Here is an 18,774-nt window from a genome sequence, read left to right on the forward strand (position 1 = left end):
CATGATTTCAGAGCTATATCAGAATCATCAAATGTAATAAAAGGAAGTGACCTTAGAAATAATTTAGTAAAACCCTACTGCACAGTACACAAATCCGTTCTATTGGATATTATACCATGTTGATTGACAAGAGAAGAAAAATTTATGTTAAAAGTATGTCTAATCATTTTGTGGCTGATAGTGGTCACTACTTTGTGGAATAGGGCTGTTTGATTCTATAGGAGAAATTTGTTCCTCCCTTCAAATTGACATTTGATGTCAAACTTTTAAGTAACACTATTACTACCTAATGAGAAGGAAGGACTCACTGGAGAAGGGCCTAATGCTAGGAAAGATTGAGGGCAATAGAAGAAGGGGACGACAGAGAATGAGATGGCTGGATGGAGTCACTGAAGCAGTAGGTGTGAACTTAAATGGACTCCAGAAGATGGTAGAGGACAGGAAGACCTGGAGGAATGTTGTCCATGGGGTCGCAATTAACAACAACATTACTCTAAATGAATCTCTGCTCTTAATAGGTACTTGTGGAAGTTTGTTGATAGGTCTACAAGGTAATGTGATGAAATTTAGGCTCACAAACAATATTAGGCATGCAAATGAACTTCCTAAAAGTATTGGGCAGTAACATTATGAATTAATTTCATATCTTAGTCATACTAGAAACATAGTTTGATTAAATACTTCTATAAGATTTTTGTGATTTTCATTTAGATTCTGCCTCTCATAAATTGGTTTGTTCCTAGGCTTGCTTGGAGCAAAAACAAAAGGATCTAAGCTTAAGGATGGCCAATAACCACCTTCCTACAATAAATATATAACTATTTGCAAGGCATACTTCATAAACATTTATTGTATAAAGTACTTCCGAAAGAAAAAAACCATAACATTAAAACAGCAAAATAAGATGGCATTTTAAAAAAGAGATAGCAGCAATATAAGTTGGAACACCTCCAGTTAAACAAATGCATAATATATAGTACATATAAAAGCTATTAATCCAATTTAACAACATTCAATGCATTTATGCTAAGAAACAGCTAAAAAGCACTAAACGGAATTTACAGAGCTGAATACAAAAAACAATTACCAACTAGACTTGGGAGATTCCAGTTGGTAAATGAGTCTGTGAAATTGCCTTCTGTTAAAAAAGAGTATTAATGGCTATGCTAGCACTTGACTAATATTTTATGGTGCAGACTGTTGCTAAATTAAACTCTTTGTATGTCTTCCTACAGAGATACTTAGTTATAGTTAGAGTGGTTGTTTTCTGTTAAATACCTTTAAGAGGTTGCTAGTGAGATGAAATCTTTGCTTCAGGTTCTTTTTTTTTAAAAAAACATTGAAATTATGCTTGTAGTGCTTACTCGGCTAATAAAAAGACATTAATGGTGTACTCTTAGCTTTATTACAATCAAAGAACTTCAGTTCAGAGGTCTTTATAATACCCCCATCTTTTTCTTTTTTTGGTAAGGGAGAAGCCTCATACAGACATCACTCAGGAACATGTTCAGAGGTGCTTCAACTGCAGGGTTTGCATATTACAATTAATCCAAAGCTATTTTTAAAATAGAATAGAATAGAATAGAACAGAACAGAACAGAATAGAATAGAAAGAACCTTGGAGGTCTTCTAGTAGAGCCACCTGCTCAAGCAGGAGAACCTATACCATTTCAGACAAGTGTTTGTCTAATCTCTTCTTAAAAACCTCTAGTGATAGAGCACCCATGATTTCTGAGGGCAAATTGTTCCACTAGTTAATTGTCCTCACTGTTAGGAAATTTCTCCTTAATTCCAGATTAGTTCTCTCTTTGATCAGTTTCCAACCATTGTTTCTTGTCTTGCCCTCTGGTGCTTTGGAGAATAATTTGATCCCCTCTTCTTTGTGACAGCCCCTCAAATACTGGAATAGTGCCATCATGTCACCCCTATTTCTTCTTTTCTTTAGACTAGCCAAACCCAATTCCTGAAATTGTTCTTCAGATGTTTTAATCTCCAGATCTTTGATCATCTTAGTTGCTCTTCTCTGAATTTTTTCCAAAGTCTCAACATCTTTTTTGTGATATAGTGACCAAAATTGGTTGCAGTATTCCAGATGTGGTCTTACTAGGGTTTTATAAAGGGGGGCTCATACTTTGTGTGATCTTGATTCTATGCCTCTGTTTATACAACCCAGGATTGTATTAGCTTTTGGGGCTGCTGCTGCTGCACACTGCTGGCTCATATTCAAGTGATCAACCACTAGGAGTCCAAGGTCCCTCTCATAGTTATTGTTTTTGAACCAGGTCTCGCCTAATCTGTAGTTATACCTTTGATTTTTCCTGCCTAAAAGTAAAACTTTGCTTTTCTCCACACTAAAGTTCATTTTATCTATTCTATTCTATTGTTCAAGTTTGTCAAGATCCTTTTAGATCCTGAGCTTGTCTTCTGGGGTGTGGGCTATTCCTGGCAGTTTAGTGTCATTGGTAAATTTGATGAGTTCCCCTCCTATTCTCTGAGGTCATTTATGAAGATATTGAAAAGTACTGGGCCTAAGACAGAGCTTTGTGGTATCCAACTGCTTATTTCTTATGTGGATGTAGTATCATTGAGGACTACTTGTTGAGTACGATTTATCAGCTAGCTACAAATCCATCTGGTGGTGATGTTGTCTATTCCACCTTTTTCTAGCTTACTAAGAAGTAGATTGTGGTCTAAGTTATCAAATGCCTTACTGAAATCTAAGTATACAATGTCAACGGCATTTTGCTGGTCTATTAATTTAGTCACTTTATCAAAGAATATAACACAACAACTTGTACAACTTATACAACTTACTAAATTAAACCAAATCATATGATTTATCATAATTTGTGAATCCACCTATTGTTTTATAAATACTCAATGGATTTATCTATTATAAATATTGGTTAGTATGACTATTTTGTCTGTTGGCCATCAGTTAGCAAAATGGTTTTGTCACATGATGAATACCATATTATGAAATCATTTGCATATGTAAGAATATTTTTTTTCTTAGAAAGCATGAAAGGTATCTAAAATTAGTTTGTGTTAAAATTAGCATATCTTTGCCTAAATCAGTTTCAGAATATTGTCTGACAAACACTGATTGATATTGGGAAAAAAAATACTGCCAAGGGTGGAAAGTTTAATCCAAGTGATTGCATATATTTCAGTTTGGCTGAAAAGACTTTTAATATTACTTATATTTGTGGGTGACGATGTAATTCTATCTGCAGGTCTTGTAGAGATTAAGTGGCAGCTGTATGGGGCAATTTGTAATCTTGGGAAAAGATGCAGCTGCTTTAAAGAGTTGCAACAAATATTATATTAATACTCTCATTTGCCCCAGAGCCCTTTGTTGAATTAAATTTTGAAGTTTTGTGTTAATCTAAATATTTACGGAAGGATTTATATATATATATATATAGGTATAAATATGTATGCATGTTCCTAACTATATATTCATACAGTTTAAAAAATAGCTGAAGAATAACAAATAGAATAGAAATTCCCACCGACAGTTGTAAATGACATTTGACTCACAGAAGGAGAAAAATCCACAATAATGTATTGAGTCATCACTGTTAACAGAAGCATAGCTCTTTTAGAGCAGCAAAGAGATTGGTTTCAACTGGAGAAACACAGCAGGGGGTTCACAGACTGATCATCTCACATGCTGGGGAAATGATCCCTGGTGTATGCCCAGCTGCAGTTTGTAACATCACAAGTACTGGCTCTTGAAGCATTGGTAGTGTGATTACACGAAGCATGCATGCTCCAAGCTGCTGTTACATGAACCATATCTTTTGTATAGCCCAAAGCAGAAGAATTAAATTGTGCAATTCTAATTAGAAACAGAATTAATGCCATTGACGAAGGATAGAAAACAGTGGAATAAAGTAGTTATTAATGATCAAGTCTCTTCAGAATCTTACACATTACCTGCACACTGTAAAGTCTTGCTGGTCCAGTGAGGTGACCTCTGTGTTACATACTGAGGCACGATGTGCCAAATAGTTTGTCAGGATTTACCTAGCTGAATAACACTGCCGCAATCTGCAGTGTGTATTTGTAATGTATCCAGGTCACAAATGATGTCTTGGATGATTAAGAGGCCGTTCTATTGATTGTTTCTCTCATTAGGATGATTTATCTAATATTTTTATATACATTCATAATAATGACAATGTCATAACTGCATGAATATGCAATGACAATGAGATGCAACTAAAATAATGGATCTATAAAAATAATATTTTATTGTGAAAGGAGATGAGAACCTACTGTCTCCATGGAAAGCTGCAAAGGGGAAAGGGATGTTGCCAGGAAGCTAAAGCCCCCATTTCTTAACCTTATCAGGAAGAGCTCTGTAAGGTATTTGTCATCCTGAAAGATTCTTAATGCTTTCTTTGTTTGCATATGTATATTCCCCATACATTATTGGCTCCACAAATTAGGCAAGATACAAATAAAATAAGCTGAAAATGAATTTAGGAGGGAGGAAAGGATTTTTAGTCTCTAGTTTCTACAAATAACTAAAATTTCAATAAAGCATGTAGGATTCTAAAAATAAAAACTGCATCAGAGGTGTGTGTGTGTATGTGTGTGTGTGTGTCCTTCGGTCCCTGTGTATGCCTGTGGAGCTAGTAATTAATGACATCAGAAAAGGCATGGAAAGAAGATTTAACTCTTCCCTCTCCTATTATGATAATGAGAAAAATACTTCTGAACAGTAGGGCAAAAATCCACCATGGCTTCAGTGAACCACAAATGAGCTCCTTGAAATGCAAATAGCTGTCTAGATATGTGATTGTTTTTTGTCACAAGTGGCAGAGAAGGAGGGGTTAAACTTCTCTTCTCTAGCCCTCTGGAGTCTGTAGCTGCTCAGATTTCCCTATAGATATTGTTTACATAACAAACTGAAATTAAACCTAACCCTAATACTTAAGGTATTTTGAAGGATGGTTGAGATTACTAGGTACTAATAATCTCAACCATCCTCAACTATTTTAGGATGCACTAAGGGAAAATCCTTCTGCTCATATTTAGATTTCCATATTTCCCCCCCCCCCCCGACTTACATTCTCTGGGGGTCATATATTGGAAATACATATTGAAATCAGCTTGGCATTCTGTAGTCAAAATACATTAGGTATACTTTTGAAATCCAGGAGTTGCCAAGTAAGTGGCAATTTAAAATTAGCATCAGTTGCCTTCTTCCAAAAGAGAACTATTTAATGCTGTGGCAGAAGCTTTCCTCTTTCAATGACATGATAGACAGACAGAGAGATGTAAAGCGAAGACTCTGAAAGTCCTGGGAATGGATATGAAAGTCTTTAGTGTCAATTGCTTTTCATTGTTGATATTAACTAGTGCACATATGAAGCTCAAATAATGTCCCCTAAATATACTCCTTTTTCACAAACAAAAAAAATTCTTGTTTATAAGTTACAATTTTCATTCTGGATTTTAATGACTTTTCATGGGGCTCTCTAAACCAGAAAAGGATGCTAATCTTCCATGTGGAAATAGAGAACTATCTGCATACTCATGTCACCCTGTCACCAGTAATTTTGGGGTGGCAGGAATGTTGCCCTTTATCTACCCCTCATTCACCTTGAAATTGACTTCCAGGTGTCTTTTCCTGCTCTACTTTGAGAGCTTGTTTTCCTGCTTCTGTCATTTCTAATGCTGCCATCCATACTGCTTGCAGGATGATATTCTTCTTTAAGGTCCAATATTGTCCTTTGATTAGCTATTTTGCAGAAGCCAAAATCCCTCCTCCACTGAAATAATGATCATGATAATCTCTAATGTCTTTTAGAACAATGCCTCCCAATCTTGCCATTTTCAGGGATGTGACTTCAATTCCCCAAATTCCCCAGCCAAAATGTTTTAGAACTACTCTTATTAGTAATGTTCTAATAGCATGGTGGTTATAGCATTAACCTACAGCATTAGAATGTTGCTGGTTCAAAACCACAAGGAACCAAAAAAATCCCATACTTTGCTTTTCTTTCTCTGAGTTTTTCCACTGTCTTCGCCAGCCCTCCGCCCCCTTAATTCAGCAATGTTTTGTTTGATCGCTTCTGTAATCACTTGGGATAATTCTACCTCAGTGACTAGAAAGACATGTTGTAACCTCAGGTGACAGGAGAAAGTGACAAATTGGTGCAGTGTTGGACTTGATAAAATGTTGAGAAAATAGGCAGCTCAAGAAAAGAAAAAAGGAATTAAAAAATTAATCAGGATGGATTTTTATTTTGTAAAACTGATTATTGCACCTATGTGAAAGTGCGTTTTGATCCTTTAAGTTTGTTTGTGTGTATTTGTAGACATGCATCTGTGTATTTATGTATGCACAAATATGTATATACATCCCATACAATTTGTCCATATAAAGCATGTGTATTCAATAAGACCCATTGTAATAGGTTGCAGAAAAGACCTTGGGAGACTGGGCAAAAAAATGCTGTCAAGGGAATGGTCAGATAAGAGAGAGTATTCCCTGCAACTGGACAGAGGGTGGGGCAAGGGGCTCAGAAGAGACCTGCCCTAGCTTCTTGGCCTGCAAAGGAGATAAGGAGAAGAACTGCACAATTTTAGACTTGCAAGTCTAGCTTTACAATAGAGTAGAACTATCCCATCTGGTTGTGATTCCTATCTGGTTTACCCCACAAGACCAACACCCATGCACTGGAAGAAAAGAGGCTGATCATTGCTTTCATGGAACAGAAAGTTAGAAGAGCTTAGTGTAGAGGATTGTCTAATGGTCTGCCATCTGTATTGAATATTGTGCAAGCTATAATATTGTGTCCGTTCATGCTAGCACACTGGTTCTCAACCTTTTTAATGCCGCGACTCCCAATCGGTTGTAAGTCGAGGACTACCCAACCAGTCGTAAGTCGAGGACTACCCAACTGGCCGTAAGTTGAGGACTTTCCCAGCCCAGGAACGCCGCGCATGCGTGGTGCCACCCCCTGCGCCGGCTGAGGCGTAGCTGGCAAGGGGCAGTGACGGCGCATGGCGACCACTGGCTGGGCCACCACCTGGCCCAGCCCAAGGGAGGTAAGGCACCCACCGGGCCCCATGCGTGCCCGCAACTCTCCCTGTGCCTGCCAGCCTCCCACCTCCCACCCCTGGCCCTCTTTTACTTACATTTTTAGTAGTTGCTCAGCAGGGAGGGGTGGAAACTTCCAGACAGTTTGCCTTCGCTGCAGACAACCTGCAGCACCGTTTGCAGAATGGGACTTTTGGCGGGCTCAGCAGGGCAGGGACAGCCTGGACAATTCCTATTGGCTTTTGAAAGCCAATAGAATTAGACTCTATTCAAGAGAGTCTATTCTATTGGCTTTCAAAAGCCAATAGAATAAAAGGGAATATCACAGCTAAGGAAAAGGGGTAAAAAAAAGGGTGGACTGCGTTGTTTGGTGACCCCCTGAAATGGTTGTTTGACCCCAAATGGGGTCGTGACCCCCAGGTTGAGAACCGCTGTGCTAGCAGAAGAGGCATGCTGTGCATCCCGTCAGCCAAGGAACTTTGGGTGGTGGGGTCCAAAAGAAGAGTCTTTTCTTAGAATTGATAATGAAGATATTGAAGTGGTAGAAGACATTTAGCTTTTAGGGTAAATTTTCAACAGCACAGGTACAAGCAGTCAAGAAATATGCCACAGACTAGCACTTGGTAGAAAAACCATGATGTTCTTGGAAAAGATAATCAGATGCCATAATGTGCCTATATCTACAAAGATCAGAATAGTACAAGCGATAGTATTCCCTGTGACGCTCTATGATAGCAAAATTTGGACTTTGAAGAAGCAGGATAGGAAGGGTATTTTTTGAACTTTGGTGACATTTTATAACTTCGGCTTTGAAGAAGATTCCTGAGACTACCATGGACAACCAAAAACAAAATCAAAATCAAACCAATGGATTATCAAACAAATGAATCCAGAGTTCTCATATGAGGCACAAATGGGCAGGCTCAAATTATCCTACCTGGGACATATTATGTAAAGTTTCCTCTCTGAAGAAAACACTAATGCTGGGAAAGGTGAAAGGAAAAAGTAAAGGATGACCAGCAGCAAGGTAAATGACTTAGTAACAGTTGACTGCACTACCTGAAAAACCAGGTTAGGGATAGATTGTCAAGGAGAAGATCTATCTGTGTGGTCACTAAGAATCATCACCAACTTGATGGCTCAATCAATCAATCAATCTTCTCAAATTTCTGATCCTCAACACAGTGCTACACAACTCCATTTTTTTCATTAACGAATTTGTGTTTTTCTGGATGTTATATCCCTGAACTAAGTCAATAATGTACATAGTACCACATTCTGATATAGATTACTTCCAGTGTGAATGGATTATTCTGCTGTGAATATTACATGAAACCCTTCATTTGGAATCTGAAAGAGTAGAACATATAACTGTAGGAGATGGCCTGTGGGAGGAGTCAAGCACGTCATCAGTCCTGAGTCTCTTTGTGCCCACAAGAGATCTAAGTCCAACATACCTTGAATTCCATTGACTCTTATCTACTGCCAATTTGCTTTGACCATTAGTAGTTCAGGTTCTTGTAGAGAGTGTTGGCATGCAATAAACCTGTATTCATCGAACCATCTTGATTCCTGATTTCCTGAGCTTGACAAGAACATAGAAAACATGATCCTGCTTTATAGCCCTCTTTGATAGTAGAAATAGAACAAAGTGAGATAAAATGAAACAAAATTGGCCTAAGTTATTTAACAAAGTATTTCTTATTATAAGTGCAATTTAGCAAGCTAGCATATAAATGTTAGCGATCATTTTGACTATTTCAAATAGAAAGAGTACAGAGAAAACCAACAAAGATGATCAGAGGACTGGAGGCTAAAACATATAAAGAATGGTTGCTGGAATTGGGTATGTCTAGTTTAATGAAGAGAAGGATGAGGGGTGACATGATAGCAATGTTCCAATATCTCAGGGGTGCCACAAAGAAGAGGGAGTCAAGCTATTCTCCAAAGCACCTGAAGGCAGGACAAGAAGCAATAGATGGAAACTAATCAAGCAGAGAACCAGTCTAGAACTACGGAGAAATTTCCTGACAGTTAGAACAATTAATCAGTGGAACAACCTGCCTCCAGAAGTTGTGGATGCTCCACACTGGAAGTTTTTAAGAAGAGACTGGACAACCAATGGTCTGAAATGGTATAGGGCTTCCTGCCTGAGCAGGGGTTGGACTAGAAGACCTCCAAGATCCCTTCCTCCTCCTCCTATTATTATTATTATCATTATTATTATTATTATTATTATTATTATTATTATTATTATTATTAATATAATTAATTAAATTTTTTAAATTTGTAAATTTGTAACTTCAGTTGTAGCAGTGTGTGTGTTAAGTAATAAGTGCACTAGAATCTGCAATGTGTGATAGTTTACTAAACCCATTTTTAGTGGTTGGTTTAGTGGTTACTATGCCATAGTATTTAAAAAGCCATGGCTCCTGGAAAACTAATCTTCAGATTGGTACTTGATGCTCAGAAATGCCTAATAATCAAAAGGCTGGCTCTAGTCTGTGCTCTGTTATTGTGTTAACTTTCATTACTCACCTGTTAATCCACTTTGCTTCCTTTGTCATTGTTTTTATGACATATGCAAAGCTATCACAGTTTCTTGCTTCAAACATTTCCTTGATGTTGGGAAGGCAATTATTTTTAGCAATGAAAAGACCGACATATCTGTATTTAACAATGACAGAAACCTTAGTTAACAGGTCTTCCTATTTTTTCCTGGTCTGTATCACTGTAATGTGCAGTGTTCATTTTTAATCTAAGGTTCTTTGGACCCTTCAAGGTAGGCAGGAAAAAAATATTGCAACGGCCACTTTATTATTGTAGGATATATCGGAGCTTTCCTTTGCCTTTTCTTATGCCATATAGAATCAAGATAGGGCTACCTTGATTCTTTTCCCCATGTTTCTTAGGGCTGAGATTTTGTTTTACTTCTTTTTAAATCTGGTAACGGCTCTTGCATACTTTTGCAAACTTTATATTCATTTAATCATTCGTATATCATACTGGAACCTCATCATATTGAGATTCCAAATTTGCTTTTATTTATTCATTAAACTCATACTCCACCAGAGTCTAACAACTCTCAATGGCTTACATAGCGTGTTTCTCTTCTAACAGATTTCAATTAACCTCAGAGAAAGAGCAGTGGCTCAGTTGCTTCAGCAGCAATATTACTTGTTTCTTGCCTTGCCTCCAGTAATCTGAGGGCAGTATAAGTGTTTGCTCTACTTTTCTTACAAAAACCCTATGAGGGATGTGAAGTGAAATTGTAGCAAACCTCATGATTGACTGGGAATTTAGAACTGCCATCCTAGTTTGATATTTTTAGTTGCAGTAGACTTCCTGTTTGCAAAAGCATTCAGTCAGAGGTCTGCTGATGGCCATGTAGATAATACCGACCTTGATGGTTCAAAGGTATGGAAACATAAAGTAGCTCTCAATGTTTCTACCATAGGAGGCATTCTGTGTAAGATAAGAGATCTGCTGCATAGATTCAGATCCATTTCAGCCAGCATCAGTTTAATAGAATCTCTGGTGGCTTTAAACCCAATCAGCCAATATCATATATGGTTCAGATCCTATATTCCTGTTGACAAAAGCATCCATTAATGACAAATACTTCTGCCTTGCAAAGAACAGGAAAACAAATTCCATTTTTAGCACTTTTTTGTGCTACTCAAGCTCACTTCAGAATGGTTGAAGGATGCCATGAAAACCACCTCCTCTGTTCACATCCATCTCTGTAGGACTTACAGTAAATCAATACTAGGTGAAGACTTCTGTATTTGTGTACATATAAAAAAATTATTTATTGAAAAACATTTAAAATAAAAAGGGTTTTTTCCCAAAAGTCAGGATTTCTGTTATGTCTTCACAAAATCAGAAAAGAAGTGCCAAAATTAAAATATTTTTATTAATGTAGTTTATTAGGCTTTCACTAGGCCAAAATTTAATCTTGGATGGTGGCTGCTTATTTATCTTCTACAGGAGGTCCCTGAAAATTGATTTTGACAATTTTTCCCATGTATAATATATTGCCTTTACAACTTCACTATCCTTTGTTAATAGAAAACAATTTGATGGCACAATCAATCAACCTACCAAAAGAAGGTAAAAAATTACACCTTTTCCTTTTGAATTAATGGTTACTCCCTCTTAATCAGCAATAGTGCAAGATTGTTTTGGAGTTGCACAGTCTATAAATCTGACAAATTAATAATAATAAATAAATATTACTATTTTTATGGTATTCATATCTTATTGTCTAACAAGATTTGAAATTTGATTTTCAAAATATTCATTTAAGCTACAACTTCAATATAACAAGGTTGAAAGAGATGAAATTATGACTAGGAAGGGATCATTCTTTTCTTTTTAGTTGATTAGTTCAAATGGGATCACATAGGACTATGTTAGAGAGAATGGAATAGAATTTTGGACTCATTTCTAAGACTATTCTGCAGTTTTCTTTTTATTATTAATGGAATAATTTGGCCTATTATACTTTTCCTTTGTTAAATCTGTTGAGAATTTATGCCACAAATAGATAAGAAATTGTGCTATTGTAATTTGATGTTTTGCTGCTTAATTTTGATGTCATATCTTGGAGGGATTCAGAGACTGAAAAAAAGTTGCCTTCCCTTGCATTATAATATGTATTTTCATATTTTACAGGCTGTATAACATTCAGTGTACTATGCTAATCCAGGCAGTTTATTGCTTGTGATGGAGCAATAGATTATGCCTCTTCAGATCAAAAAGACAAGGCAGGCTGCTGTAATGTTCCAATTATTATGGAAATAAAAATACTGTTCAGTTATTCTTCATATACTTTTGCCTTATTTTAAATCAAGTCACTCCTGACACATCATGGACACTAATTCTAAGAACTTTACTTCTTTTAACCTATCACAAAGACTTGTGGCAGTCAAATGTATGCTATTTTTACTCACATTAAACAACTATGTTATGAAGCTCACAGATAAAAGCAGCAAAGTTTGAAAGTCATTTATAACTAATGGATACTCTGTTTCATCTGATGTAAAGAATCAGATTGCTTTGTTCCTACCTCAGCTAATAGTAACTAACTCTTGTTCAAGGCCCAGTGACATCTCTAATGGATAATTTACAGCCTACAACAAGGCTTCAGGATTAAATAACAGTTGGGCTTGTAAACCCACAGGCTTCAGTGAAAACACAAGTAATTTGTTTATTGTCTTCTTTCAGCTTCCCAATTACAATTGATCTCTGCTTAGCTGCCTAGTGTTGCTAATTGTTAAGGAAGTGAGGAAATGCCTTAATCTTTATAGGCATCTTGTAGCTTAGGGTTTGACTTCATAATTCACAATGTCAATCGCACTGAAGCCAACACAAATGGAATGCACATCCTTGGAAACCTATACCCCATGCTTACCAATTAATGTATCAACTGAACAAGATAGATTGGAAAACAAAAGGAAATAGCTCTTAGCCCTGTGCCTCTGACAATCAAAAAGAGATAAGCACAAAAGGTATTTCAATCCAAATCTGGGGATATCATAGCAAGATTGTAAGGCCCACTGATTTCCACTGGACATGCCATGTTGTATTTTACAAAATTAGGTACTTTACACACTGACACTGCTGTCCCATCCTTTGATTCAGGTGGGCACACATGAGAAGGTTTTTAAATATTTTAGATGCTAAAATCTTTATCTGTGTTATCACTAAGTTAATTGCTGTCATCATAAACAAAAAGTTTTTTTAAAATCTCAAAATCCAAAATTCATTCTATGAAAATGTTTTAAATGAACTAGACTCAAATAATTTTTTCCAACTTCCTACCTAAGTTGTTGACAGAGATTTATGTGATGATTTCTTCAGTTTTTACTGGAGGAAAGAAGAAATTGTCTAGCAATTTCTCAAGGCCAACTGCTCTGAAGAAACACTGGTATGGAAGCCCAATGGAAGATATTTCTATAGTGATGGTTTGCTTTGAGATTTAATTGAAACGTGGAAAGCAAGAAAAGCTGCAGACTACTGGAGAGATGACTGTAAAATGAAGACAGTATAGTTCCAGCATAAGACTGTGCTAGAAGTAGAATGATAAGTGGTTGTCAGATTTGAAGTAGGATAAAAAATCCACCAGTTAATGCAACCTTTAGTTTTTTTCCTAATTAAAACTTTTCTTTAAAATATTCCATAAGAATTTAAAATTAAAGTAAACAGCTTTTCATGAAAGCATTTCAACAAGAATTAAATATGTGAATATTTGCATGCATACAGAGTCCATAAAGCATGAGTTTTATATTTTTGCAAGTAAAAGCTTATTCTTCCCAATGTAAATATTAATGTCAAACATAAACATTCAGCCCAGAATATTTATTTATTCAAATTCTGTAGCTACCCACCTCCATCAATGACTCTTGATGACTTACAATTCAAATTGCAGTTCCATTTGTGGGCAAGATTAATGCAAAAGCCTCCCTCTCCTGGGAGAGAAATGTTCTTAACTACTTGTAGCAGTTAAAACAATGGTTTCAGGGCCATTCTTAAAGCAAAGGTGGAATGTTTGATTGGAGTGCAGGTAGTCCTCAATGTACAATGTTTGTTTAACAGTGGTTCAAAGTTATGATGGCTTCAGAAAAAGTGACTTTTTCTGAAGCCATCATAACTTCTTCTAATGACTGACATAGCACCCCAAATCACATGATCACAATTGGGGCACATGGCAACTGGCTCACATTTATGACTGGTTGCAGCATCCTGTGTTCATAATTATGATCACAATTTGCCCTCTTTTGATGGTTTTGGCAAAAAACACCCATTGGGGAAGCTGGATTTACTTAACAATAATGGTGATTCATGTAATGACAGCCATAAAAATTGTTGTAAAATTAGGTCTGATTTGACTTACCACTGCACTGACTTATGATGGAAATTCTGGTCCCAATTTGGTCATAAATTGAAGATTACTTGTAGATTATATGGTCACTGATTGCACCTGAGGCTATTTCAAAACTTATTGTGCTCTTCCAGCACAATAATGTCAACGGGTAGACAATACAAAATATCTTTCTCTTGACCATTCTAATCAGATCCATAGCAAAAATATTAAGGTTGGTATAAGAAATATGGCAGAATAAGACTTTTTTGTAATAATTTTTGAGGTTTTACATCTACAGGGGGGAAATAGCATTATTTATAGAAATCACATTCATTTCATAGTAGTACCGTGTTTCCTCAAAAATAACACCCGGTCTTATTTTTCTTTTTTCTTTTGCCTCCAAAAGAGGCATCAGGCCTTATTTTGGGGGGATGCCTTTTATATTCACCTCTGGCACCGACAGCCCCACCCAGACAGTCCACTTCTTCTGGCCGAAGGAACAGCTTCATTCTGCAGCTGTATTACAGCCTGCATTTTGCAGTCAGGCCTTTCCGGAAGGCCTATGCAGCCGAGTACCGAGCTATGGATTCAATCCATAGCTCTGTCCTCTGCTGCAGAGGTCTTGCAGAACCGAGCTATGGAGACGCCTGGCTGCAAGGTAAGTGGGTGCAGAGTGTGTATGGCAGCTTCACCCTTTCTGCCCTAGCTTGATTTTTAGATATGTGCCTCACCCCAAAATTAGGACTTATTTTGGGGATAGGGCTTATATTAGGTCTACCTTCAAAATCAAGCTAGGTCTTATTTTCTGGATAGGCCTTATATTCAGGGAAATACGGTAGTACATTAGTCAATAGTAGAACATTAGTAAAAGCAACAGAAATAAGAATTGCTCAGACCTAGTTGAGAGAATTGCTGGGAAAGACAAAAATCCATGGGTAGTATTTTCACATGTATTAAACATACATTTGTTGGGTGTGATATCCATTAACAGATATATATACCTCCTCTTGAGATCTTAATTTCTATTCTCTTCAGGGGACAAATGTGCATAATGTGTATATTTTTGAAATATGTCCTACATATCCTCTTTTTCTTTGCTCTGTATATACTGTACTATTGAATATGAATGAAGATGATTGCTTGCTTCATTTCTGAATAATATCCAACATGTTTTCAACAAGTTTGGTAGAGACAAATGCATGTCAAGCATCACTTATCATTGTAATAGTGCCTAGGCAATTTGCCTGTTCTATAGGTAACAGCTGTTAAGTGAATTGATGTTAAATCAGGTGAAGAATCTTTATGTTGACTTAATTGTGCTGACAAATAAAAACATATATGCATTTAAAATATTTAAAATAATTCCACAGGTACTGTCCAAAAGTTCAATTATTCAAAGGTTTCAACCATGTAACCATTTTGATTATGGTAGGGAGAAAAAATCTCAGTGAAATAGAACAAAAATAAAAGTTGAATGTACCAGGACTGCTATTAGAAAATATTATTCCAATGAGTTTAATTTCAATATGCACATACATAAATATCAGAAACAGATAGGATAGGGAAGCTTTTCAAATAATTCAGGATTATATACAAATATTAAATGCAAATTTAAAACTTATGGATATCCTTTATATATACATGCTAGCTACAGTTATGTCAAGAGTAGCATTCTTCTACATGACTGTACATTGCAATTTCTATTAAAGAAACACATTCTTACATTTTACAACTACCCTAACCATTTTTTTTCATAGTAAAGTAGATAATCAAATCATGACCATCTCCTAAAATAACTACTTTTTACAGCTAGGTATGAAAAATACTTGTAGCATTATGTGCTTCATAAGATACTTATTTTATCTAGGGTATTATGATTCTATGATTCTTGATTGTATGTGTTGTGCAGCCATCTTGTTTAAGCAGAGTCAGTGAATAAAGGTACATTATAGTACTGGATTCTATTCTGGATTCTATTCTATTTATATTTATTCAGACATGTAAAATTGATTCAGACATGGTTATGGTGTTATTTCATCTTTACTGAATAGACTGTGTTCATGTCCCATATTATTGAAAGGGAATACACAAATATTTTGCCAAAGTTCAGCCTGTGTAGCTTGCCCTTCATTACTGGATTGATTGACAGAATATATTTAACATGTCATACACATATTTTCATCTCTGTTACCTCCACATTTATTAGAGATTGCCTAGTTATTTTTCCAAATGAAAAGGGATTTCAAACTACCAAAATATCCAGAAAAAAAATCTTTGTAAGCATAATGAAATAGATAATCTTACGTTTCTTTTTATATGACTGAATTCACAATACATTTAAGTACACAGATCATATATTAATTCTTGTTTGTATAATATAAAATAATGGGGAAACAAACACTTTGAGTATTATATAGCAAAAGTCTTGGAATAATTTACTTTTGTAAATGTTTGGATAGGTATTTTTAAAAATTCACTGATAGTGATCAAGTTTGACACATGTGTTTCTCCAGGATAATATGAAATATTTTTTCATTCTCTGTCTTTCATGAAAGCTGAAGTAAACATGAGTTTAAGATTTCTTAAAAGAGTTCTCCAATAGGTCAATATTAACTATAATTGTTCAGTAACTGTGAGAGGGACCTCGGAGTCCTAGTAGACAATCACCTAAATATGAGCCAGCAGTATGCTGCAGCTGCCAAAAAGACCAACACAGTGCTAGGCTACATTAACAGAGGGATAGAATCAAGATCACGTGAAGTGTTAATACCACTTTACAATGCCTTGGTAAGGCCACACTTGGAATACTGCATCTAGTTTTGGTCACTGCGATGTAAAAAAGATGTTGAGACTGTAGAAAGAGTACAGAGAAGAGCAACAAAGATGATTAGGGGACTGGAGGCTAAAGCATATAAGGAATGGCTGCTGGAACTGGGTATGTCTAGTTTAATGAAGAGAAGGATGAGAGGGGACATGATAGCAGTGTTCCAATATCTCAGGGGCTGCCACAAAAAAGAGGGAGTCAAACTATTTTCCAAAGCACCTGAAGGCAGGACAAGAAGCAATGGGTAGAAACTAATCAAGGAGAGAAGCAACCTAGAACTAAGGAGAAATTTCCTGACAGTGAGAACAATTAACCAGTGGAACAACCTGCCTCCAGAAGTGGTGAATGCTCCAACACTGGAAGTTTTTAAGAAGAGACTGGACAGCCATTTGTCTGAAATGGTATAGGGTTTCCTGCCTGAGCAGGAGGTTGGACTAGATGGCCTCCAAGGTCCCTTCCAACTTTATTATTATTATTATTGATTATCGCATAGTCAGCCAGATGTTCAGACTGGATTTGGCATTTTGTCTACCTATCGAGTCCTTACCCAGGACCTGGGATAGGCAGATGTGGATGTTTGATGGTATTACAGATATTGTCACAGGATGGAAGCAGTTCCTAGTAAGGCTGCCTTTTGCAATTGACTAATAGCGAATTTGTCAATGCCAATGGTGTTCAAGTGGTGCTCCAGTTGTTTTGGAATTGCACCCAAGGAGCCTATGACTATTGGTACTACCCTTGCTTGCTTTTTCCACAGTCTTTCTATTTCTATTTGTAGGTCTTTGTATTTTGTTATCTTCTCCAGTTCTTTCTCGTCTATTCTGCTGTCTCCAGGCACTGCCACGTCCACTATCCAGACTTTTTTGTCTTTCTTATCGACAATTGTTAAGTCTGGGGTGTTATGTTGCAGGTGCTTGTCTGTTTGAATTCTGAAGTCCCAGAGCAGTTTAATTTTATCATTTTCTATGACTTTCTCTATTTTATGATCCCACCAGTTTTTGCTTACAGGCAAATGATATTTTTTGCAGATCTTCCAATGCACCATTGTTGTTGTTGTTGTTGTTGTTGTTGTTGTTGTTATTATTATTATTATTATTATTATTATTATTATTATTATTATTATAGTACCTTCTAGAAAATTATACAGGTATAACTACTTGATTGGCATTTACAGGACTATTTAATGTAAGATATGCAATAATTATTGGGTTAGGGTACTATTTTCCCATTCAAATCATTCCCTTCACATTGATTCCTTTGGAAATAAACTTACTTTATATTATATATAAAATCATAGCAATAGGAAATAACTCAGTAAGAGACTGAATGATAAAACTAAAAAGATTTAATCAGCCACTTAGGCAAAACAGAGGAGGGCTTCTGACTATATGGAGTCCACTTTTATTTTTCCTTAGAATGACTTTCTTTAATCTAGTGCTGTCCAAAAGTTTTCTCTAATTTGCAACCAATCTTTAGAAATGAATTTTAACTGAATATCTATTATTTTTAATAATTTCAATTTGTAAAACTATACCCAATTATAGTGAAAAGGCACACATTTAAGCAGCCCATTACAATATTTTAAATTAATTTGACTTGTGCTTAAATGTAGTTATTCTACATTCTTTCTACATTACCAAGTGGGATCAGCTTTTAAGTGTCTAGACCATGCAATCATGTGAGGAAGACTTATGCTCCTCAAGTGAGCAAGTGCAGAAGTCAGATGAAGGTGTATCTTCAGCATATGTAGTACAAATACTCAACATGTAAAAGAAGAAATTCTATACAAGTGCACTCCTAGGCACTTCGTATGTGAAATAAATGCAGTGGAGATGCATGTTATGCCTATAGAACTTTGATATGCTCTGAACCCATGCATCATTAGGCTTGTGAACGAACACAAAGTTTAATATAAACAGCAGTATGTTTGCAGTAGAATACTTTTCTTGGATTCGACAAATATTGAAAAAGACAAGAATATGTATGGTAGATAATGCTATCACAACTCAGCACAGTATTACT

Source organism: Crotalus tigris, unplaced genomic scaffold (genome assembly GCF_016545835.1).
Source record: "Crotalus tigris isolate CLP2741 ecotype Arizona unplaced genomic scaffold, ASM1654583v1 scf7180000017646.2482762, whole genome shotgun sequence".
Lineage (NCBI taxonomy): Eukaryota > Metazoa > Chordata > Lepidosauria > Squamata > Viperidae > Crotalus > Crotalus tigris.